General features: G+C 35.6%; 1 protein-coding gene across 8 annotated transcripts in view; it reads left to right on the forward strand.

The window, feature by feature from the left end:
• SOX6 (SRY-box transcription factor 6) overlaps positions 1-27,244 on the forward strand; it is a 381,731-nt gene that overhangs the window by 175,028 nt on the left and 179,459 nt on the right. The gene's annotated exons all lie outside the window — the stretch shown is intronic.

A 27,244-nucleotide genomic window follows, 5' to 3' on the forward strand; every position in this document is an offset into this window, starting at 1 on the left:
GTACTCGGTCAGCTCTGGATTCCAAGAGATTTTGAGTGTCCTCAATTCCCGTTTACTTCCGTGTTACTTGAGCTCGCTCAGGACCTCGTGGAAGGTGCTTAGCATATCCTAGGTTCAACCAACAAAAATTGTGTATTCAGTTGGACATTGGGTAGCCTTTTTGGTATTTCAGCATTACTTTTTCAGATTTTGGGTGAACTCTTATGTTGCATTAGAGTCACCATCAACTTTTAATAGTTTTTGAAATAAAAAAGTAGTTCTGTTCAAAAATGTGCAATTTATTAAATGGCTTTGCTAGTCAATCTAAATAAATTCTTGTTGAAGATTTTTCCTGATTTAAGAAAAATATAGCAAAGGATGAATTTATTTATAAGAACTGTAATAGTTTCCCTCACTTCCTTTTATATTTTAGATTACCTTATAATTTTCTAAATCTACATGAACAATAATGATCAATTTTGTCAGTATTATTCACACCTTTTATTAATTTAGCATAGATGAATAAATGTGAATGTTGTGAAGAGTTGATTGGGAATAGATTTTAAATCTGACAGTTAGATTACAGGGTACCTAAGAAAAAATGGCTCTTTCACTAGGTACCTAGTAATTTAATTCTTGTTTGAAATTATTATAATTTATTACAGTGTGTGGGTCCTAATGAATGTCTACTATTAAATGAAAAGGAGAAATTGAAATTATGAAATTCTTTTAACTTGTATCTTAAAAATCCTCTTAAACAATTCAGTAGATATTAATAAGCAATGTGCTTTTCTTTCCCTTTTATGTGAGTGCAAACAAAAACATTTTTGCCAGTGCATAATGATATTAGATGAGTGCTGCTGGAGATTCTTATTAGAATCAAGACTGTCTTAAAATAGAATGGAATAATTTTATGTGATGAAAAATATCTAAAATTTGCTATCTTGATTAGACATTTAGACCTTAACATATGAGTCCTTCTTCAAGGAAAGCTTAAAATCATTCTCTAGAAGTTTTACCTTTGTTAGAAATGCAGACGTGTGTGCTGAGAAATTAAAACTTCTCAGCATTTTTCCTACTGAAGGAGTCAGTCATCAGAGGATGAGAATATAATAACATTATGATTTTACTATCATTGTCTAAAATTATTTTTCCACTTGCCTTATTGACTTTATTTTGAAAAATGGGTAGGAGAACTTGGTAAAAATGGGTAGATATTTCCAAACAAAAGTGAAGAATAGGCTATAGTGACATTTTGAATAAGTGATGGAAGACAAATGGTATCTTTGCCAGGAGGATGAACACACATAGAAAATTCTGAGATGATACAAACTGTATCAGTTGATACTACTGTAGTTCACATAAAATTAGTCCACTAATGGGGTTATACCAGGATAAAATCTGTTTAGAGACTAGAAGGCCTCTACTTTTGTCTTTAACATACCACAGTATCTAAAATTATGTGAGCATTATACAAGTATCTGATAAATAAAAGAAGGTTAGAGGTTGCAGTGGAAATTTTGTTTGTAATTACACTGTTTACAAGTCAGTAACAGTTGTGGCCATTGGCGTTCACTGCTTTCAAACTGGCTCAAGTTTCTCATCTGTACTGTGTTTTTGTAGCTCTTCTACATCTCTTACTGGAGAGGATTTCCATTATTAAAATATTAACCAGGATCTTTCTACAAGTCAGAAAAATGTATTTCTAAGCTGAACAAATCACTAGGGTTGCCTGCCATTTCTTGATTATTTTCTTTGAGTGGAAAACAATACAGTTACCCTCCTTAGTGAAATCAACTTAGTACGAGTAATAAAATATTACCTCTGGTTACCTGTTGCTGTCTTGCAGCTGACAGATGGAGCACCAGTTGGATATTCCATTTTAAGGTACCAAGGTAGCATTGCATGCTTGCATCCTTTGAGATGCATGTGTCTTTTCCTTTGGTAAGAGTGTGCGGGATATTATTCCACTGCATGTTTCCTGGTGTGATGCCAGAAAGGAATAGAAAAAAGAACAGAAAAAAGAAAAGAAGAGAAAAGGAGGCAAGTCTGTTTTGGGGTGTGGGTGTGATTTGTCACTTCAGTAATTTTTGCATTTTCATCAAATAGATGTTTCTAAGTTCAAGTAGACATAGCTGATGCCAGTATTTTAAAAAATAGCCTGGATTTGGGACTGTATTTTTGTTTTATATTCCCTATCCAAAATAAAAGGCACCCCAAATCACCATATTTGAAAATAACATTAGGCACAGAATAAAACTGGTTATGTTAACCCTTTGTGCTCTTTCTCACTGCACACAATTGTGGTGTAGGATCTGATTGTGTATGAACTTTACTATCTAGCTGATAGGATCCATTTCAAGCTGCTAGTAGAAAAATGGAGACTGAACAGAATTTGTTCTTTTCAAAGTTCTAAAAATACCTGGGCCTTTCTCATGAGTTAGGAATTTTTATAAGTTTACTGTTCTTCACTATAACCAATTCCAACAACTGCCCTGTTACAGTAAAAAAATAGGAGCATGCTAAAACATGAGATGAAATATCCTTAGGAGATAACATTTCAAAATATAAATATGAATTAATGCTAGTGTCAATTTTTTCCCCCCATTTTCTAAATTTCTTAGGCATATTATAGCTATGCATGCTGTTTATTCAAATTTATATTCAGTAAAATATGTAAATACTATGAAACAAAATTATTTATTTTATTAAACTTGTGATTTTGGCATTATTTGAACCTTGAATGTGGAAATCTGAATGAGATGAGATTAAAAGGTTTAAATAGCTTTAAAATTATATTTACATTAGTGCAATCTGTCCATTTTAATACTAATCTGCTTTTTTAGTTGAGATTGTATTATAAAAAACCGCCCAGAGGGGGTTAAGATAGTCCAAAATATTTGCACTATGAAGCTTGTTTGTTCGTTTCTTAATCAGTCAGAGTTCTCAAGGAAAAGTTCAGTTCAGATATTAGCTATACTTCTTAGAAATGACCTTGTGGGGTAGAGAAGCATGGCACAGTGGCACTTTCCAGCTGTACACATGGTATCCGTCGGGGTACAATCATGCTCAGTCCCAGCACCGCAGGCTTGGACATATGTTGAGTTTTATTTCTTTCTTCTGACATTAATCCTATTCACCAGCTGTTCTGCCAGCTGCCATTCTTCAGCTTGGAGATTACATTTTGGGGGATACCAACAATCGTCTAGTTGACCAGTGTTCTCCCCACTTACTTTAAAAAAGATTGGAGTTCTGGGTTAGCATTACTCAGTCTTTTTTACTGCCTATGTCCTTAACTGTCTTTGAATTCTAGACTTGATTTATGATCACTTTGAATACACTGCAGAAAAACCCTCAAAAGAGCTCTGATTTCCACCATACTGGTAAATCTGTGCTCACAGAAAAAAAAAAAAAAAAGGTTTGCAGTTAACATTCTGAAAGCTGTAATTAATGTTACATACACTATTATGTAAACAGCATTAATTAGTGACAAATTCTTCTGATAAAAATCATATTTTAGTCAAAAGAATGTCTTAATTTTTCATTTTTACATGTGTCTATTTTAAGAAGTTGCATTTTTGTAAGAAACAGTTTCACTAATCTAGTTTGAACAGACTATTAAATCTCTGTTACACTCACAACATATACTAATAAGTCGTATAGATTTCTCAGTTCATATTCCAGATGATCTGTCCATAAGCAGGATGTTAAACATCTGTAGTTTAAGCCTTCTGGGACTAACAAATGCATTAATGCTGGAAAGAAATGTGGCCTGAACAATAAGGTTACAGACCATGTGGTAAAGAAACAACCCTGATATCATCAACTTAGCACATACGGTGCACTGTGCCTGAGTTGTAATACAGCAATAAAAGAACAATGACAGTCTTAAACTGTATCCATTTATAGCATATATTTATCACATTCATATCAGTAAAGACAGAGAATCCCATATTCAACGTAATTATTTCTTGTGGCAATTCAGAGATCTTTGTGGCACATCCTTCACAATTGAGCAAAATTGGCTATCAGCTGGATAAGGTTAAACTAAACTATAATGGTAAATATTTATTACAGGAATATTCAATTAATAACACATATTCTGCATTTCTTTGCACAGCCAGTGATTACATTCAGATCATGTAAAGATGATGTTGGAATCATCTAACTCAGATCACACTTTAAGGAAACAGTAGCTACATTAATAAAAACCACCCACCTTGATTTATTTTCCCTGTTCTCTTTCGCAGACTTCACCAATGTTCATTTAATACAGTTATAGAATTAAGGTATCGATACTTAACACTGATGAAATATTTTTTAAATAGGAGTTACTCTTGACTTCCATCATAGTCAAGAAAAGTTTTAGGGAGGAATTGGGGGTGGGGGGGTTAGAATCCTAAGAAATATTCTGGATGAGTTGATGTTCCAGACTCACCAGTAGTGAACCCCCTTTACTAAATATGGCCATTCTATTTATAGAAATATTCATATTTTCATTGGTGGCCAAAGCACTGCTTATAGGAAAACCTACAGGTGACTAATAGGAGTTGCTCACTAAGTGGAATAATGAATAGTATTAGGTGTCAATTAAATCAAGCTTCCCCGAGGTGCAGGTGCTCCACAATGTACTGACACATTTCAAGTAGCAGCGCCACTTCACCCATGCATATGAACAAGCACATTTGCATATTAAAAAGCTGAAAATTATTTAACTGAAGCAAAAGTCTTTTAGAGATGATGGAGGTTATTAAAACTGTTGACAAGAAAGAAGGTAATTGCCTGAAAATGAGAGATGACATTCTGCTATACACAGGGAACGTTGTTTTTGTTGTATTGTGCAGCAGTGCCTGGGTGTATAACCTATTACATTGAGATTGCTCCTATGCAATTAGACCCTTTTTGTCCTCACTTCAATAAGGCTATGATTATGAAGGATTGAAGAACACTTGGCATATTGAATGTCTGTTGTTTTTATAACTTCGTCAGAAATGACAAAACACGTTTTGTGTCCTGTTTTTTCTTTGTAGGCTTATTGATTCTGTGATTATAATATTCATAAAAGACAATGTGTTCATGGTTGAACACTCTGTCATTTATACAGGTTTTATTTTTTTTATTTTTCAGCATAGTACTTGTTTGAATGCCAAGGTGTTAGTCAGAAAGACGGGTATATAGAAAGTAAAAGATGAATAGGTGAGAAATATAGCACTCTAATAATGCCAAATATTTCTATTAAAAGTGAAATAAAAAGGCCATGTATTTCAGAAGTGTCTGCTCAGAAATACTCACCAACTTAGAGTGAATTTACTTTTTATCTCTCAGCAGTGATTGTTTGCCCATGTGTTTTCTTTGTCCTGTCTTTCCTAGTGATAGTGTAAAGAAACCGGTTGAATTGCACCTTGCAAGTGGCAGGAAAAATTGCTTCTATATAAGCCACAAGTGAGAAACTTCATTTAGCTCACATACTATTCTACAAGGAAGAAAACAATGGAGCTTCATTTTGTGTAGCTCTCTAAGATAAAGGTGCCTGGCAGGCAATACCATTTAATGCTTACCACCTAAATGGTCATTTGTGGTGGGATTTGCAAAACTGCCTAAGAGATTTGGATGCCCAGTTCCCATTAAAGTTAATGAGAATTGGCAGCATCCAAATTCCCTTTGCAGCTTTGAAAATGTCAACCAGCCTTTCAGTGTTTGTGATCATGCTGTATGTTAAGAGAATGTTTCCTACAAGCTCTGTTTTTGTTAGGTTTTCTATTATGTTCCAGGAGTTGGCTCAGAATCTGGAGAGAAGCACAGTGATTGCAGTGACTTGCTCTGAGTTTGGGCAAAGATGTTAACCTTTCTGCTTCAAATACCTTGTCTGTAAATTGGAGACCCTAGCACACACTTGATTTTGCAGTATGCTTTCATATCATATCATTTGAATTTATTTATTCGAAAAAGTATTGATACTTACTAATACGAAGGTTTTGTTTCACTCTTAGTGTCCCGGTCTGTTGAGGTGTGTGAGACATGTAAGACCCTCACCTGTCTGAAACAGTTTTAGATGCATTAAACCATGGAACATTGTAATGATATAAATTATTTATGATATAATTGATGTACTCAGATACATAATGAGTCATGAGGATAGATGATCCAAACTCAAGTAAAAGTATGTCATCTATTAGTATTAAGTATCTTTTCAAGAATGCATGATTTCTTTTAAGTTGTGGCTTTTTCACATGGGATTGCATTTTAATCTTTTGTCAGCCACTGTGTGCCATATACTTTCAGCTGACCCTTTCACGAAACCATTTCTTTACTTTGATCTCTGAGACACTGAGATTATCTGGTTTCTTAAAATTACATGGGTCACAATTTGAAAAAGTAAAATTTACAATTTATGGGACCAATCTTGCAGTTCTTGCTTAGGTAATACACCGTTATACCCCAAATGTAGCAAACTGTTATATTAAAGGTGCTAGTTGGACTTCCTGTCATTCTGAGATACCCCCACTGGACCAGATTTTCAAACAGCCCTAGTGTTAAACAGCTCTTATTTAGTCACATACAAAAATGTTTCATTTATTAAAACTCTCAGCACTGAGAATAGCGGGAACACTTCAGAGAAATTGTTCACATCTTTTGAGTGCTTGAAAGAGAGTTGAACTTTCTGGAAAATCTAACTACTTGATTCTTGGTGGGAGAAATGGAAGCTCAGCAGCTGTCACAGAGTTCTATTCTAGTATCATATTTGGTGTGATATATGGTATGTATGTGTATGTTTCGACAGGTATACTGAATATTTGATACTTCGTTGCCTTAGCATCTAGTATCCTTTTCAAACAAAGAAAGTACAAAATCAAAGAAAACTCTGATCTATTTGTTCCAAGGGAGTGCACCACTTACTAGCTGCAGAGAACATCTATGGCTTGATAAAATAAGCTGTAACTTCAAACACAGTAGCTCACATATTGTACTATAATATACTGTGGGAAGGTTTCTTAGCCAGGAGAAAGGATAGATGAGTGTTATGGGCCAAGAAATATCATTTGATAGGTCTTGTGCAGAAACCATTATGAAAGTCTTTTTAAACTAAAAGTAATCTCATAGATTTTAGTAGAAAATAAATCAGTTTGCATGCTATTGAAAATTCGTGTTTCTAAAATAAATCTTGTTTTAACCAACAAACATTTGGCTTCAACCAAAAGACCATCAGAGAATGTTCTTTATGCCATTAGTGAAGCAGAGCATATGTTTCTGCTTTATCGGTTGCTGACATTAAGCATGCTGATTTACTGGTTTGAAACTGGTAGTTGGGCCACTAGGATTCATTTAATTTGTATTAAGAATTAAGTTTAAATTTTCTGCTGCACTTTTAAATTTTAGAAAGTTTTGTGATTTTTATTTTTTTATATTACAGAGAGAGTACGGAATATTCTTAATACAGGATCTTTCTTTTACAAAGCCAGGCAATCTCCTGTGCTCTGCGGCATGGAAAGGGTGAGAGTGGTCGCTGTTCTTTTGCAGGACTGTCAGTCGGCAGGCAAATAGGGAAAGAAAAATGACGTTAAGCTCAAGTCTGCTGAACCTTCGCTCTTACAACCACTCTGAAATCAGAACCATGTTCATTTTGAAGTGAGTAGCCACATGGAGCTTGGCGAACTTGGCAGTCTTTGCTGCTGATTATTGTATGGTTACTTGCACTTACTGAGGACAGGACTCGTGGGCTCAAGAGATCCCTGCGTGACTGGGGGTCCTAATGTATGCGGTGGCTACTGACATTTCTGACAACTCCTTAGTAGCTTTTGGTGTGTCCCAACCTTCCAAGATAGGAGGTACGGCATAGGCTTTGTAAGTCATGGTAGAAGGACCTGCAAAAGGGCTGTCTGAGGTACGATGAGAAAGGGTTAAGCTCCCCAAAAGAAGTAGCTGACTCCCCCCAGGGAGGCTCTGAATTCTAAAAACATATTCGCAGCTGGTGGCTCCTATATTGCTTTGTCTGAAAGGTATTATGTAACAGCCTTTTCTTCTGATGGAAGTGATATTTAGCTCATAGTGTCTTGAGTCTGTAGATGTGTATACTGTGAACATATTTTCCAGTGACCCAAATGATCAGTTGTGGTTACTGACTTTGGATGCTTAACTTGAAACATACTGGGACTGATTTTTGAGATGTGTTCAGCACTTACAACTTCAACTTCCAAAACTACTGGGCCCACCAACTTTGAAAATGAGATGTAATTTGATTCAAGCACCGTACCTAAAACTTCTGGCCGTTTTTTAAATACTGGAATTGTGTATGTATCTGTATCTAGCTATAAGTGCACAGACATATAAATAAGTTTCACAGGCATTCAACGTACATAAAATACATGGGTTCTATGTATTATTCCAATTCATCTGGGCAGTAAAACCCAGCTGTCATTAAACAACACTTTTCCTCTTTCAAATGACAGTTATGAAATGGCAAACTAGTCATTCTTTCAAAGACCCAGACCTCGGTTATTGAGATGCTCAGAAGCATCTGTTGATTTTGCTGTGCCTCTATTATGCCAGGCTGAAGGTGCTGTTGATAAAGCCCTTGAACAACCTTCCGTTTTAACAGGGATCAAATTCTCTTTATTAGCATGAAAAAAGAGAAATACTTATCATTTGAACTGGATAAAAGCTTCTCTGATTCTTACTAAATGTTTCTGGAATCACAGTCGTCAATAAACTCTTCCTTTCTTCTCTGATATTTGGAGGTGTTATCTTGTCTGCTAACAGCAAATCTGAAAAATAAAATTCTATATGTATTTCAGTGAAAATTATACTTTATCCTGCCTATATTTGTGCAGGCAGGATTTTTCCTTTTATTTGGTTTCATCTTTAATCTAGCTTAAGAATGGAATGGTTGAGAGCTCTTTTACCATTTTTTCATAGGGATAATGCTGAGAGTTTCATTAACAGAAAAGCTTACATCTCAGTGGAATACAGACACCCAAACTATTGTTTAGCTATCTAACTCCCAATTACACAAATGGCAATTAGGCACTTAAATCGTATTTAGATATCTGAATAACTTAAGGGATTTGAGCTAATAGATCTTTATGTCTGACACATTTCTTATGTGGAAAGGAGAATTAGGGAGGGGAGTATGAAAGCAATAGTACAATGTCTGATGAACTGATTCCTAGGTGATTTGCCTGACTGACTCTACACAGCATTTCATTGAAATGTAAGCATTTCAATGAAACGTTTATGAAATTAGCCACTGTCCTACTTATCAAATTCTGAAATTTCAGAGATCTACCTGACACCTTTGATTTTTCCAAAAGATAAGTTAAAAGGAGAGCAAACTCTTTTGTGAAGTCCAGATTCTCCTCAGGCGTGACTCAGAAAAGATTTTAAACATGGTTTCTTTTTGCACCTTATTTCACTGTATGGCTCAAAACAATATGATTTTTGCATGACATCTGTGGGCAAATCTGACCTCTGCTGAATAAAGCCCACTGAAATTTGTCTAAGCAACTGTTTGAAGAAATGACCGGGTCCAGATTCTACTGTTTTTTGGTTGGTTTTTTTTTTTCATCTGTAGATTGCACAAAAGCTAAGAAGGGACTTGGTGAGCAGGATCTCTTGGCCACTTTTGGTAATGATAATAACTAAAACGAAATTCTGAGCCCTACTTGGAATAATTAATTATTACATTTTCCAGTCATGAGTATTTGGGGCAGCTCTTTTCTGCCACATGTAATCATTTAATACTCATTATGAAATTATGGTCAGGATGAGCTTAATAACTTTGCATTGTTATGTTTTCCATTCAGTTATCTCTATTACACGATGTTATTTTTCAAGTCCATTTTTTTAAAATTGTGGTTTGCCAAATTTTCCTGTTTATGAACTATTCAGAGATAATTGAAATTGCCTGTTTCTCACATGTATCCTATTCATGCCATCTGCTACCTGAAATTTAGTTTGGATACCTGCCATGCAGTTGTAAAGTGTTTTCAGTTTTATTTATTTCTTGTTGACCACATGTTGTACTTATATTTGTGTGTATTTAGTATCTTATATATATATATATATGTATGTAAAAAAAAAAAAGAGAAAGCATTCATTTATCTTGATCTACCCAGTTTACAGCAAGTATTATTACCTAATGATGTCTCAAGCCCCAAATTAATTTCATTCAGATTTAATGAAATTTGGTCTTCATTCATGCCAAAAATTAAGAGTTACTGAATATGGTGTAGTTTGAAAATATGTAAAAGTTAAGATAGTGTAATTGAAAAAAAGATACTATTGTGCTTAAAGCTGTTTGTATTACCATTTTGCAAAAGAATTAAATTCTTCAGTAGTTGTGTGAGATAAAAAGATGATCTTTCTATCTGAGAAACTGAGTCATGAAAGGATTGAGGGATTGATTATTCCCCCACTGCTGTTTTGAAAACCAGCATGTTTTGCAGGAGTGTGATGATAAATTCGTATATTCCTATATTCCAGCTTCATTCCAATGGGGTGGACCAGCTCGACTAGTCTGTGTGACCATCCAGGAGTAAGCAGAGCAGTTTCTGCAGCTTCTTCATGCTTGTGTGGTAGTTTAACAGTAGTCAGAGACTTTTTTTTGAGGTAGTCTGAGAATTGTTAGATTTTTCTTAACACTAGATTGAAGAACAACACTGTGTGAATATAGGTATGCAGCACAGCTGAGAGTTGATTTGTTACGATATTTATCTTCCTTTGTGCAGTGAGATGGTATAATTTACTCCTGGCTGTATCACTCAGGAGTAATGTTTTCTCTATTTGCTCTTGGAAATAAATTTTGTAGCAGGTCAGCCATCATACATCTTTCAAATTGTTTCAGAAATGTGTGTTTGTATATGTCTGTATATATAATATGCATTCTGCCTGTATCAAGGGCTGATAAAAATGCCCAATAGCAGCGTGGAGTGCACAAAGCCTTTAACAGCCCAATCATTATGGTTGGGCATGCATGCTGACTGTCTGTCCCTGCTCCTTTAAAGTTCCTGGGGGGGCAAATTATTGGAAGGGGGGTCAGAGAGGAGTCATGGTTTCACCTCTCTATCTAAGCACATATAAAGAGCTGGCTGGTTAGAGGGAAGCATTAGGCTCCATCCACGGCCTCACCTGCTGTAGCAAAGCTGCTCTGAAGGTCTTGCTAGGTTCATGTGGCTGCATTGCTGCCTTGAAGGGCAATGGCATGTGTTTCACTCAATGTTTCTGAACGTGGAACTGCCACACTTCTCCAGAGAGAGAATGCAAAAGAGTTAGTGGCAGTAGAGAGGTAAAGCTTATTCCTCTACTTCGTTCTCCAAAGTATTCGTGGCTCTTGTATGCATATACTCTGCAAGTAAGCTTCTGAAGCCCCATGTAAAGCAGTATTTAATTCCTTGAAAGCTATTTTAATTCTTCATGAAAGTCCTTAACAGCTTTTCTGAGAAGAGAATCTTGCCTGCTTTGGACTTACTGGCCCAAGCCCTCAGGTTGACTAAATCCAGGCTGGCCCTGAGGTGTTACCTGTGATGTCTGTCTGAGCAGAATGCGTCTTTTAAGAGGTACAGGAGAAAAGAGGAAAAGGAGAAAAGAGTATGTGTTAACACAAAGACTAGATGATTCTAGGTAAAGGAGAAAAGAAACAGAAGAAGCCAAAAAAGAGAATAGAAATGTTAAGGAAGAAGGAGAAATTTTTCCTAATGGAGTCTGGAGTGCAAGAGGGGAGTGTCTGCAGAAGGGGCACAATGATTTATCCCCGCAGCCTGTTTCACCATTGGAGACCACTTTGTTGTACACACAGAACCCAGCTTTCCTCTTTCATGCATGACGAACCCAGTTCTCTAAACCCTATGCTTTATATGTAGGGATTAGAATGATTTCGTATTTGCTTTCTGGCATTTAGCCTGTGGTCACCTGACAAGTGTGGCATTTTTAGGGTAAGTGCTATTATTTTTCCAGACTCAGGGTTTACAGTCGTCATTCGATTTGGAAAATGTGGACTGGATGAATGGGCTTGTTCCTTTTGTAGGGGATTACAATAATACACGGAAGCTTGCGAGTGCTTCTGACAGATGTGTTGGCGGCCTGCCACTGCATGAAGGGTGCGGCTCTGACTGACAACTTGCAATTATATGATGATGAATGGTTCTGATGTGTGTTCAAGAGAAAACCACTTTCTAGAAAGTGAAAGTTGTGCATACGGTTCCTATAAAGTAAGTCTTAAGAAAAGCCCTAACTTCTATTTTTTGTTGGGATAACCAATTTGGATCCCCTTTTCTGTCAAACGTTTTCTGGTCTTGATAAATAAGGGCCAAACCGAAGTTTGTATGGGGAAAATTAGCTTTGGCCCGTTTTGGCTTAAGAAATGCTCTATCTGCATTTTTAGTCAAACTGACATCATCACTGTGGAGATATACAAATGCGTACACACAGAGAAATACTTAAATATATACACATGACTGTGCAGTAGCCAACAAGTTCATCAAAGAAAATCCATCGAGCAAAAAACCACTTTTCTGTCAGGGGTATAATTCACCCATCAGTAGGCCTGCGTAGCTCATGTTAGTGTTAATGGGAGTTTCAGCCACACACCAAAGACAGAATGTACCCACAGAGGACTTATAAATGATCTCTTTCTTTGCTAGATTTAATCCAGATTTTTACAATACTGCTCTGTCAGAGTCACGGCCTCTGAGCAACGAAACATAGAGAAGGTCCAGTATAGAAGGGCACCTGGCACCTCGGCCCTGGCAAGTTGTTACAGGATATGGTTGATATTGGCTGACTTGGTATTGTTTTCCAACGTGTGGACGGCATCTAGTAGCTGGTATGAATTGTCTAATTTGGGGGAGCTGTTGTGGATAACTTTGCCTGTTACAGCTGTGATATTGTGAATTGAAACCTGCAAAACAAGAGAAATTGGGCTTTAAGATTAGGATGTGCCATCTAAGCAAGGAACAGGAGGTTGTAAATGTAGTGTTTAAAAAAACCCTAAATTTTGTTTGATTTTAACAAAGATAAGAACATGTGTATCTGACCATGTAGATAACATATCTTTCTGGATGAAATATTACTGGTTTACGAGTGGGGTTTGTGTGGTTTTCTGTTTGGTCAAACTCTACTGACCCTTTCTGTAGACCGCTGGTCCTTGTTGTTTCTGGTAAAAAGGGATGGAAGCTTCTTCAAAGGAAAAAAATATTTTTGCTTTAAAGTGCAGTCTTGAGTATAGGTGGAACATGCTCATGGTATTCAAATTTTCAATCTAGTCTTTGCAAAAGTTACCATTGTTAGGGAGGAATTGTTAAGCAGCCTGATCCAACGTGATGATTCCTGCATGACTTTGCAGTAAACAATTATCATGGTTTCCCTATACATTTGTTGGCAATATATGTTCTTATTCTCTGATCATCAGCTATTTAATACGGTATAAGGCTCCACTTTTAGCACCTGGATCTCTGTCGTTATCCATCTTTTGAAATTATTTCACTAGCACAAAAAGAGCAAAAAATGCAATCATCAAAATGAACAGGCAAATTTTATACTTATTTTGTAAATAACTGCAAAAAGTAATGGACTGTGGCAATTTAAATTCTCCAACCTGTGTTCTCGGACTAATTGCCTGTAGTCTTAGGTGCTGAGTAGGTGCAGTTAATAGTTTTCAGAAGAAGGGAGGTGTTATTGTCTTTGTATCAAAGTTCACATTTACACCACTGTTTATAAGATAATAAACTCATTAGGGAGTTACATTTTGCTGAAGAAGGAAATAGTTCATTTCCTGCCAGCTGAAAAGCTTTTGGACAATCCCTGAAAATGTCTGGATGTGGGATAATTCACTGAGAGGAATTGTTCCTAAATGCAAGATCTTCCCACAATTCTTACTTGCCTAAAAATGGAAACTTTTTGAACTTGAGAAACTCAAGCAATCTCATTGTAGAATTAAAAAAATTTCATGTGACTTCAGCATTCATGGAATATACCAGCAGCTCTGGGACCTGCAGTGGCTGATTTGCCTTGGGAAGAGCTGTGCCCGTGCATACTGCCTGCTGCCCTTTGTGCAGGCAAAGGTACAATGTTCACTGACCACTGGCTTAAGCTGAGCATTAGCAGTTGTTCCAGTTGAGATAGTAAGTTATGTGACATGTATAGCTTTGAAAGGAAAAAGGAACGAAAATAATTTATTCCATGGAGCTTAGGCCACTGAGTTCTCAAGGGTGTCTACATTTCACTATAAGTAATTAAGAAGTTTCCATATAATTTTTCCCGGTGGCCTCAGTCAGGAAGTATGTTAGGTGCTGTACATATAGCAGCAGTAAAAGCAAACAACAGTCCTTGTCCCAGAGAGCTCTCAGTCAAATCTTATGATGAGAGGGAACAGGTGAAAATATGATTGGTGGGGAAAAGTGGGCACCACTCACAATGATATTAGCGTATTTGATATAAGGAGCAGCGGTCACAGTGTACCACCTGCCCAGCCATACATAAGGTGGTGTAAATTATACCTTGCCCATAAATAAGTGTTTAAAAAAAGCTTAAGGAACCAGAGATGTGTAACTTGCAATGTTTGAGACTCTGCCTTCTGAGTGCTCATGATTATATTAATAGTGTGAGTGCAAATGTGGGAGTAGAGTTTAGGCAGGTTTGCAGCTCAGCGATTAGAGAAGTGATTAGTTGACAAAAAAGATTGTATGGTTGTCTAAATGTGATGAGTTTTGTGGGTAGCATCAAGATAAAAACCGCAGTAAGGTAATTCTCATGTGGAGTAAAGACAATGAAAACACAACCAAAGGGTAAGAGATAAATCTCAACTTTAATGTATGGAAACACAAATTAGATGGACGGAACTGTCAGCATGTGGTGAACCTGGCAGCAGCCCAAACTTCTGCCTTTGGCTTGATAGTCGCAACCCTTTGCACTGCATGTTCAAACCATCGTGGCCACACTACTTTTTCTGTATGAAGTCCATACATACAACCTTGTATATAAAGGATCTAGCCTTAGAAATCATGCAGTGGCCTTGCTAAAGGCACTCTAAAAGACAGGAAGCATAGCTTACAATTAAGAAATATATAGATCCTGTTGTGAATGTTGTTATTGCTAGAGTACAAGTGCATGAAGTGCATTAGACTGTGTGAATTTGACTCTATTGAATACAATAGGAATCAAATCTTCACCTGTTACTCCTGCACTGAATTTGGTAATATATTTAAATCAATAAGGCAGTATGATAATTTTCCAATATACTATGTCATTTAGCATTCGAACAAAGATAATTTCCTATCTGTCCTGTTCTCTGGAATGGGTACTTCTTAGGTTATAAATCAGAACTTATAATTGAGGAAGCTTTTGTGTAGGGGTTGTTCTGATAATATGAAATTTTCCATTGGCCCTAAATATGAGAAAAATCCTTCTAAACAACCGAGTCTTTGTTAGATTCTTTTGCATTTGTGTAAGGAGTATATAATGAAACAGCATTAATTTACAATTTCAAAGTAACTGTAAAATTTCATGCATGCTTAAATTTTCTGGCGACTTATGCAGCTAAAATTTGGCTCATTATTTTAAACTGTTATAAAAATAGAGTCTGGGTTAAAACAACAAAAGCAAGAAGACTAAATGTTGAAGACAGAAATCATGTAAATTGTCTTTGTTACCTGCAATATAACTTTTAGTGAAGGTTGTGGAATAATTCTCTAGAGTTCCGTTGCCTATTTCTTGCTTGTAGTGAGGAGGATTCTGGAAAAGAAAGGATGTTTATTAGCAGAATAGTAAATAAAGAATAACTCAAAACAGGTAGCATGAGCTTACTGTAGTTTCTCTGTAGCTATGAAGATTTAATTGTGCTGAATATGTATTTACCTCTTTGGGTAGCAGATTTTGGGATGAGAGCTCCCTAAGCATTATTAAATCTCCACTCAGATGTTTCCAAATGACCCCCGTTTTCTTGGCTCTGAAATTTATTGCATTACTATGCTACATATTTTGGAAAGATGTATATGGTGATGAATTTGTGTACCAGCTTTGGGGGCAAAAACTTTTTTCTGCCAAGAAACATGTGACGGGTCAAGTAGCGCATCACACTGTGACATCACTTGCTCTAAGCAGACAGGGGAACACATACAGGTCTGTCAGCCTGTACATGGGCGATGTCAAGATTTGCTCTGTCAGGAGAACAAAAGGGGTTGTGTCTGTTTTACGCACCAGGACAGGGTGCAACATGCACTCCTTTATTATCATTAGTGCTTTTAATTGGTAAAGTCCAGTCCAGAGAAACCAAAGCCCATTTCTGGTTCACCCTGTCTTTAATTTGGCATTATCAGTAGCCTTCAAATTGCCATCGTTTCCAAATCTGGCTACTAAATCTATTTTAGAAAAGTCTGAGCTGTATATAAGCATAGGTTTAAAACTGTTTTAATTTTGCAGAATGTCTGCATAACCGGTGAAAGCTTTCTTCAGGTAACCAACAGAATTTAAAACATTTTAAAATTAAAACAATTTTTTTTCCCCATGTAGATAAGTATAATTTTTCTTACATGACTAAACAATATTTTTCATCAAAAAAAATTCTGATTCATCCAGTTCACTAACAGGATGATCCTCCATGAATGTAAAACTGTCCAGTAGATTGTTATATCCTTACTGGTCAATCTGAAGCCTTTGTGTCTATTAGTTACTTATTATTCAAGCTGTGCTTTGAAGACATGGATATTACACATTTGGCTGGATTTTTTCAGCATACTCTGTAAATGTGCTACAAACAAATGATCTTCTCAAAGTCTTTGTAAAGAGGAAAAAAGGGTAGTCCGTATACCAGCTTCACAGGTATCGGACTAAGAGTGTGACTTTAAAAACATCATTGATTTATTGGTTGTTCAGTTTGAGGTGTTTAGGTACTGATTCTTTTCCCGAGGACCTAACTTTGTGCAGCAGTTTATATATAGCTATATATATTATAGCCTCAATCTTTACATTGACTTTACATTGACACAGCTGCAGCTGTGAATGTTCAGCAATTCCTCAAATACAACCCCAAGTTCTTTAAATTGAGCTCCTAGAAAATGAAACTGTGACCCATCATTTCTCCTTTTGCAGTTCCATCCCTCATTCATTTAATTTCTTTGACCTTTTGCAATGAAACGTGGCCAATGATTGTGTGGGCAACAGCCTCATTTGCTCTGCAGTTCCAGTTTATGCTTTTGTCCGAGGTTGTCCCATGTACTGAATGCAGCAAGAATCCTGTAAAAAAAAAAAAAAAAAAAAAAAAAGGTGTACTTTTTTTTTTTTAATTGCATGGGGGTTTTTATTTAAAGAATGTATAGTAAAGTTTATTCATACGGGAACTGAATTAGGATTTCCTGGACAACTTTAATTCTAGCATTTCCATATCTTTCCAGTACTTGACTTCACAAAATCAATAATATTCTTTTACAAGAAAATAACTGATGGCTAATTTTCAGCTCTATGCATATACGGAAATAAAAATTTTAAGATATTACTCTTGAAGATATTACTGGATTCTTTTATTAAATCTTTCTACAGATTTTTAACAAACCAGCTATTATTCCTGAAATATATATCCATGGCAAGTAGATTGATGCTTGTCAGATTTGTAAACCTTTAAAGTTCTGTTTGCTGGAATTAGCTCAGGAAGGTCTTGCTTGTTCTATATTTGTATTTATACAGAATATGATAGTTTGTTTAAGTCAAAATTGTATTAGTATAAAGGAGGCCATAGAACTGATTTTGTCAGTGTATGTTAGTGTCCTGGAAAAGACTGCATCATGTGCCACAGAGACCTTCAGAAATGGTAAATAGAGAGGAGATTCTAGCTATTGTTTTCATTCCTTTGCATCCTTGTTTGAAGTCATTTCAAATCAAGAGCATATTATTTTGCTTTCTTTGTATTACACTTTTACATACAAAAACGCTTAAGGATTTCTCATGAAAAATTCTTTTTGTTATACAATTGTTTTAATTTCAGAATATTTTATGTAAGAGCTGAGTTAAGATTTTTATACACAATATTAAGAAGCCTTCAAATCATTAAACAGATGTTTATTACTCCATTATTAGGGTAATGAGTAGAACATGTTTTGGGGAACAAAATAGAGGTCTTTTGAATCATCCATGTTTTGTTCATAAATCATCTGGTGTCACAAATTTTCCGAGGAACATTAATCAGTTTAATAGAAACTGATTTTTCTTGCTTTTCAGGAAGTCCTCCCCCCCTCCCCCCAAACTAACCTGGTGCGGAGGAGGTTACACACACTTGTATTTTTGTATTACCTTATGTTTAAGTTGTTTTTACTCCCCCAAACTTTTACTAATATTTTCATAGTAATTTTATGGAATTTCTGCTTTGTTAAATGATACAGTACTTATTTGGCATTGCACTAGATAAGAGAAGACGCAATGACATAAAAGCCTATTTGTGCTACCAAATAATTTCTTGAATTGAGCTGGGATCCTCCGCTTGCTTCAGCTTGGTATGAGAATCTGGGAGAGCTGTGCAACATTAAGAGAAAATAAAATCTGCCCCCATGTCTTTAAGAAGATAAGACCAGTGAGTGGGTTTAGTACATAGCTGAACACAGGGTGACACATGATCTGCCACTTCTTGAGCTACTAGGGAAATTCATTTGTAAAAGAAAGATGCTACATGTCCAGAGGCCATATGATACATAATTTGTTCCAGAGCAGTTTAACGAAGAAAGGTTTAAACACTAAATTCTCAATAGTTTGAGTAATAATGAAAAGAATGTCACTTCAACAAACAAGCGTTTGAAAAGAGTGGATACCAAAGATGAAAGTGAATTGTTTAGGATTGTAAAAGGACTACAACAGGGAATGGAGGTATGAGATTAAGAGGAAGAATAATTAGGCCAAATATTGGGAGAAATTTCAAATCTATTTAAGACTAAGTAGACTTTGATGGAGCTATGCTGATGAGTTCTAGCTAAGATATTGGCTCCGTCTGTTCTTCTTTTCCACTCTGAGGAAAAAAAAATTGATCTTCTAGAGCTGGTCAATACAGAAAGGTGTGAATATGTGGAATCCAAGAAAAATAATGAAGATTTTGAGATCTGCTTCCATTAGAACAACTTTCTTCTTTTGCAAAATAACAAATATTGCAAATCCTCTTGATTTTGTTACTTTGCTGATACGTACTAAGAGACAGGAAAACAAGTGTATCATTCTCCTTTATTATATCAGTTTATGTAATCTTTTGGCCAGGGATTGAAGCAAATTGTACTCCCCTTTTCCTGACTATCCCTGATTGCTGTTCCGTAAAGCCTGACACTCTCTCTTGCCAATATTATATTTTCACTTGGGAAGTAAATAGAGGTGCACATACTTAGGGAATAGGTGATTACATATAATATACAGTATACTAGCATTGTAATGCAAATAAGGCAGTGATGTGTACTTCAATGAATACAGCCAATCTAACAGTAAAATATAGCTTATAATGGAAGGGAAACTTTAAGTGGAGGAATGAAATGTACATGTAAATTTGACAGACTTAAAAGATATTTCTCTTCTACTGATACGCCAAAACATTACATCCAAGCGATTACACTGACATTTGAGAAAGCTCCTTTTGACATACATAGTGTACTGTCTAGTGCAGTGTTCATGAAATTAACATTTTCCTGAAGTAATCATATACAATTAAGTGACCAAATAGTTCTGAGGCAATACAACTGTATTTCACAGGAACTAAATATATTTCTTCACACTGATCCTGCATGTTTTAGTTGAGCAGTCATTAGCATGTTTATAATGGTTCTAATTTAGCACAACATTTTCTGAATTTTATCCTTGAGTCATTTACAAATTGTTCATATTGAGTAAACAAAGGAAACAGATTGCATTTTATACTTAGTAATTTATCTGAAAGAAGAGGGGAGGGTTAATTGTCTGAAAGTTTTGCTCTGTTTGGGGAAGTGATTCTAGTCTTGCATTGCTTGGCACACAATGTCTTTTTCCCTCTGTTCTGGGGAAAAAAAAAAAAAAAAAAGAATGGAGGAGTGAGTAAAATGAAAAATTAGGAGCAGGACAAGATTTGCCACTCCCAAAGGGGAGTGTGGAGCAGAATTGGAGCTGGCACGAGATTATCTAAAACAGTTGGTGCATTCCTTAATGATCAAGTGCTTGAGAAGTCCAGCTCTCTCTCACAGAGCATCTGTGTTGATGTTTATATCAGTGCCCTGCTGTATGGGAAAAGCATGCTTTCTCTTGTTGCTTTTCTAAAAATAGTGTGGCATATAGCATTGTATGAGTTATTTTAAGAGAACAAAAACATTTGCAAGGTTAAAGGTTCTGCTTTTTAATAAATAAATAAAAATAAAGGTCAGAACAGTATCTTGGGTTATTCTTTCCATGAAATTCAAACTTCTTTTTATCTAGAGTTTTGCACTGAGCAGAATGTATTCTGCTCAGTGCAAATGCTCTTTGCACTAGAGAATTCCTGTTGAAACAAGCCATTTTAGGCAGAATTGGTACAAGCTTCAGACTCTCTACAGTTTTTCCCACTAGCCACATCATAGGCAGCAGGTCTGGAAATCACCCCCAGTTAAATTCCAGTGTTTCTGTTTAGAATGTCTGTTGTTTCATGCAAGATCTAGACCATTCAAGTAGTGCAAATGAATTCAGAGGAAAACCAGAACATTTTAATGCCTAATTATTTTTAGTGAGCTTGGAGAGTTTTAATTAAAAGTTAAGAGAGCTCTCCAAGCTCTTACAGTTCTAATTTTATCATATTGTGGAAGTCTTGTCACTGTGAAAAAATGTACAGCGGTTGGCAGATTTACTTGGTTCCCTGTCCTAAACAAAACTGTAATGTTAGGTAGTCAGATCTCAGTCACATTTCCATTATTGCTCTTGCAAGAAAACATCTACAGTGAGCTGACTGCCTTTTGCATATAATTGTATTTAGGAAGGCTTCTTTGCCCTTTTTCTGGTTTTCTGTTTTCTTTTTTTCCTTTTTTGGTTTTACAGTACTGCTTACAGGTTGCACTGAGAATCAGAACCAACTTCCAATTCATGATCAGAAATGTGCTAGGTGTTCAACAAAACCCTTGTGAGATACGCAGTCTGTGCCAGAAACATCACAGCCTCAATAGCCAACGCAGACAAAGAGGTGGATAGAAACGAGTCGGGATGAGAGACTGGCCAGGATTACTTGAATACTTAATGGCAGGAGCAAGATATAGGATTTAGGAGTGATTTTTTTGGTAACTTGCAGTAAATGCAGCGAAAGGAATTAGCAGATTTTCCTGTTCTAAATGTCGTGTTGCTCATTTTTGTGTTGTGATTGTTTTTTTGATTTTCAAGGACTTGGCTTTTGAAAGCTTATGAAATCAAGAAAATCTTGAAAAGTTGTCCAAAGAAATCAGTTCACTGGCTAGCAACATGTCTGAATTGCCTTATATTTTAATTTTCTGTTAGACCACAACAATTAATTACTGTACAAGAACAGTATGGAAATTGAGAAGGATGAGATGAGTTTCCCCTGACCTGTCCCTCCACTGACAGCAAGATTGAAGCCAAGCTGCTTATGAGCAAGAGACGGTGGCAGTACATTGCAACTATGGATGTTGAGCCTTCAGGCTGATTTTTGATTAGTTTTGTATTGTTGCTCTCTCCTTTTATTTAAAGTTTATTGAAACAGAAAAGGATAATTTGTGTTTGAAAGAAGAAAAAAAGTAACTATGGCAACAAAGAATCTATTTTAGTAACATTACACAAACTTTACATCCTTGGATTAAAAAAGAATAGACAGTACTATCCGGCAGTTAAGTTTCTGATAGTCATGGTTAAATTATATTTTTATTTCTCAAATCATGAATGTAAATGTAAAGTCCTTAATTTAATTTTGAATTGTTAGAAGATTATAAGATCACGTTCTTTCAGAGTGAATTAAATTAACCTTTTGCCTTTCCCTTTGATACCAAAATGTTAGAGCTTGCATATAATTTTAAATTACATAATACAAAGCGTGAAAATTAGGAAATATTTTTATGATATAGATCTATGCTAGGTGATTCTTTACCTCAAGGAAATCTGATGGGCAATGAACTCACAAAAGGCATGTAAACAAGCTGTTCTCATGCACTGAGATGGATCAGTTATTCAAAGGTCTCAACACAGGTATTTTAAAACTCATCACCAGATTTACAAAAATATACTTAATTTTCTGAATAGTTCACATTTTTTATGAATGGATCTAATAATAGCACCAAGAGACCTGGTGTTTTAGTTTAATTGTAAATAACAAACACTGACTAGGGTAAATCTAAATTATGCTTGACTTTTATTCAGGAATATTTGTAGACTACTTATTTTATTTAGATTTTCCTACTCTGAACAGGATTTAGTATTCTATTAAGAATACTGAAGCAAACCTTCCTCTTTCAGATGCATGATAGCTTGTGTTGTTATTATTAATTTTAGATGCCAGGTCCTTAGCTTCACTCACTTGAAAAAAGCACATTTGCACTTGGAGCATGGGGTGAGGTGTGCAAAGGTACAATAGGGAGCAGGGCAACCAAATGGTAGCCACTTCAATGTTTATTTGCAGCTTATTTGGTTTTGGGGGAAAAAAGCAGCTCTTCTCCTGTAGTAGGAATCCGGTACGGTAGGCCTAGTAAACACACAAATGTCTGTCCTAAGGAGTTCATAATCTCATTTAACATTCTTTTGCAGAACCACCCCCCGCTCCCCAATACTTTTTCTCTAACAAATATTTCATAGATGCTGACAGGGTAATTCCACTTGTGCTGTTTTTCTCATGATAGAAACTTGAATGAGGCATTTGAACTCATTTGACAAAGGCTGATCCAAAGGACACTTTTTCTCCTGTGGAGCTGAAGGCAAATAAATGTAATAAGAGTAGCTTAGAGAATACAGAGCATTAGAGATGGAAGAACTTGCATATTGTTATGTAGTCCCAAAGCTTGCAAAAATATGGTCTTTTTAATGTTTAGCTGTATCTACTAAATTGTAATGGGGTATAACTTTAGACTATAGTTCTGAAATAGAGACAAAGATGCCACTGATTCTGTAGTATTGTTCTTCTAAAATGCAGAAAAGAAGTTTATGCTCCTCCTGCTGAGGATCTGATCATGTTTTAGAACAGTTTCTCTTGCAGTATGCCTGATTTCGCTTCTCATTTCTCTACCTTGCCTTTCCTGGTGTCTTTTCCCTTGAGATGGAACAGTTCAGATGTGTGTAGAACTATGTCACCTCTACCTTTGATTGAATTATATTTCTGTATTGTTTATGAACTTGCTATGCATTTGCAATCATTATTAATAAATCAATGTGCTTTTGTCTTCTGTCACAAAGTAATGTATGTATTCAAAAAGAATTGTATGCAAAACAAGTCATGTTTTAGAACTCGTATCATTAATAATTATCAGTTTGCAGTATTGTTGCAACATGTTTTGAGGGAAGCTTATTATAAAAGAAATAACAAGGCACTGCACAGTCGCAAGAATAAGACACTTCAGTTGATCACTGGTATAGGTGTTATAAATATGCCAGTCTGTACTATAGTGTTTTATTAAGTCTCAAAAAGTCAAAGCTGATTTGAAATAATAATGTCTGACAGTCAGTGCTTTGAAGTTTTGCTGCTGCACTCTCACATTTAGGCTTTCTTTTATGTATGACTTTACCATAAAAAACAAAAACACACACATGGCATGAATGCTTTTTTTTTTCCTATCTGTATTTCAAAGAAAGTAATAAGAGGCTACTTCAGTGGATTAAAAGGAAAAAAAAAACCAAACCAACCAGGAACAACCCCCAAAATCAATGAGGATAGGTGCAGGCCACTGTAAGGTCATACAGTATTCATGTAAGCTATAGCTGGGGTTGGTAACTTGTTGAAGACTGTAAAAGTGAAATTAAAAAGAAAAGAAAAAAGGGGAGAATAAGGAAGAGACAAGAGGCAAAAGCTATCCTTGATAGGAACAAGATGACTTTCATTCAGTCGGAAGAACTTGAGAGCTTGGCTGTGATAGCTAACACACTCGTTCTTCATCACCGGTCGTGCAACAAAGAGCTGGATTCCATCCATTCCATGACTGATTGATTACCCAATGGACAAATGTTAATTCTTTTCATCGATGCTTTGTCATTGTGGAGAGATCCTTTTCATCTAACACCTAGGCTTTTTTTCTCAGCTTTTTTTTTTTTTTTTCTGCTTATTTATCTTTTAACATCCTCTTCTCATTCACCTTTGCAAAACTGTCAGGTCTAACAAGATTCTCACAGTACTTTAAACTCCTTTAGCCTACAATTAAAATTGCTAACAAAGTATGTAATAAACTGTGATATTAAATAGTACTCAATGATTTCATTTAGTCATCTCAGTCTAATTATACTTAACCTGTTTGCTGTCCTTGAAAGAAAATTTTTCCTAATTCACAAGAGAATAATATAAAGGATGAGAAGCTGTGAGTTGTTGATATAATAAATTGCTCCAGTGCAACTTCACGAGTTTGCTCTTACATGTGTCAGTACAAAATATGCTACTTTGCAGCATAAGCCCAACTGTGGTTTATAAAGTCAGTGAGAAGAGCTAAAAATGTATAAATGCTAATTTCTTTCTTTGCTTCTTTTATAATTGTCTTTAACAAGAATACCCCTGAATTTTGAAAATGTCGGGATCCACAAGGTTTTGGAATGGTGCTGAAGCAGAGCCTCAGTGCAGGCAGAGTGATGCAGTGCAGATGTGAATTTGGGCTTCTTCAATGTTCAGTGCTGGATTCTGAGTCGATGTTCTGTTTCTATAATGAATCAAATCAGAAAATGAATCAATATGGATGAAGATGTTTTACTGATGTCAGAAGATGTCTTTGTAGATTTTATATGCATGTAAAAATTAATTTTCAGTACAGAAAGAAGAAAAAATCCCTTTCTTATTCACAAACCTTTTCAAAATGTGTGTTTGTGAACACAGAACACAGAACTTGAAGGGAGACATGCCTTTCAAGTATAAGCCTTTATATTTAGTTTCATGTCTAATGTGGAGGACCTCCAGAGAGCTTTAACACATATCATTATTTTAAATTCTAAAAATCATGCAGATTAAACCTGCTAATTGAAAATTTACAGGAATTTCAAAAGAGCTATTTCTACAATGTTATAAAAAAGTTTATTAAAAGGCTCATTGTGTGTTTTTGTAATCTTCCCAATAACAAAATACAGTAGCTATAAATTGTGTGGTCTGATCTATAACATAGAGTTTGAATGATATAGGGGTGTTTAAAAAAACGTTTCTTAAGGAATTTTTCAGTCACTTACTTATAGAGATAAAAATTGCAACTGGCAATGTGATTATATCAAAAAGAAAGCACACAGATAGACCTGTTTTCCATTCCAGTTCTTTCTCAGACTATCTTTAGAAATATGGGTTTTGCCCTTATAAGAACACTACAGATAAACATGGGTGTTCTTAAGAACAGTAAGAGAAGAAATAAAGCAAGTGCTTCTGAGGAAAGTATTTTACCAACTCTTGTGATATGCTAATTGTTTCTTTTTAAAAAAATAAATAAATATTTGTCCTTCTTTGTATGAATTGAGGTAAATATCTTAGTTAAAAAGCAGTAGAATACATAACCTATAGCAAACATCTATAAACTAAATAAAACTCTAAAGCTCTTTCTTTTTTGGGGATGAGGGGTCTGAAATTTTGGCAGGGGAGAAACACAGAAACATCTTTTTAAACTAATGATGATATCACAAAAAAGGCCAAATTATAATGTTCTATTGATAATTGATGGTTATTTCTTGATTCTTCTATTATCAGGCCAGAACTCATAAAAGTAATAAGTGCCTGTTATTGTTAAAAGTAAATTGTTATTCTATAACAAGTATTTTAACACTGCCTATTGCAACTTACAGCTCCTTAATTTTGTCTCTTTCATAGAAAGATATAATTAGTAAATAAATTAGCTTTTCTACTGAAATATTACTTCAAAAACATTTACGAGCTGTGTTGTCTTTCCACGGAGGCTTGCACGGTGAAAATGTGTTGCAATTAAAACCTGATCTTTGATCTTTTGGTAGTTACAGTTTGGTTTGCTTTCAACTGTTTTTTGTTTTTAGGTTGTTTTTTGTTGGGGGTGTTTTTTTTGGTTTTGTTTCAAATGAGTGATGATAATGTGAATTTTTAGGCTGAAACTACTTGCACCCTAAAATATGATTGGCCAAGTGACTTTTGTCTTTCTTAAACTTCTCCCTAGATCTTTAACTCCTCCTTTTGTGACCTCTTTGAATGCTGCTCCTTCCTCTGAGAATTTTTAGAATCCTCTGAGGTGTAACAAACTGTTACCCGTTGCATTGATGCGATCTGTGTTGCCATTCTTAATCTGGTCTTTTTGCTTTTGTTTTCACTTGTGTGAGTGCTTCTGACGGGACTGCTGACATGAGAATTTGAGCCACGATTTGCCCTTATTCTGCCAGTAATTTAGCAGAAGATATGTTAGGCTGAATTCTGCCTTCTTGTACACCCCAGTGTTAATTCGTAAGTGACTGGAGTGGGATCAGTGCAAATGTTGTCAAAATTTGGAACATTGTTAGTTATTTAGAAAGCATTGATCTCCTCCTAACACAAACAGCAGCTTGCTATGAGAGTTTCTAACAAGCTAAGGCGTAGGGCTCTTCCCAGTATATGCACTAAGAAACAACATGCTCAGCATGACCCAGTGATATGTGGTCTTATAATGAAGGCTCATGGCAAAGATTCATTTTAGGAACAGAGTTGCATTTAAGTAACATTTTGCTAAACTGGGCCTAAGGGTTTCCAAGGTGTTTAACATAGGCATTGTTGATGAGTCTGTCTGCCAATGAAAGTAAATGCACAATATTTAATGGAGATTCTATTATTACTAACTGGGAAGGGAAAATAAGTGTTCAATTGTGTATAAAGTTTTCTCGATAACTGTTTTTAAATCTGAATTGTGGTTCTTAAAGTCATAAAACTCTGGATCACAACATCAACCATAAGAATTCCCATCTTAAAAATCACCTTTTGTAAGTTATCTGGAAGATTATGTATAATTTAGACTTCAGAGGCAGTTAGTCTAATTTAGGAACTGAAAAAACCTTTAGATTTTATTGAAGTCTGTTATGCTCAATATGAAGTTTTCTAGTGGAATTGGGGTCTGATCATAGGAAACCTACCAAGGCCAGTCTTCAGTGTAATGACTTCAGTGACAGTCTTGCCTACAGAAGGCCTCCCAGATTGGGACAAAGATTTGAAATGTAT

This window comes from Buteo buteo, chromosome 16, assembly GCF_964188355.1.
Source record: "Buteo buteo chromosome 16, bButBut1.hap1.1, whole genome shotgun sequence".
Classification (NCBI taxonomy): domain Eukaryota; kingdom Metazoa; phylum Chordata; class Aves; order Accipitriformes; family Accipitridae; genus Buteo; species Buteo buteo.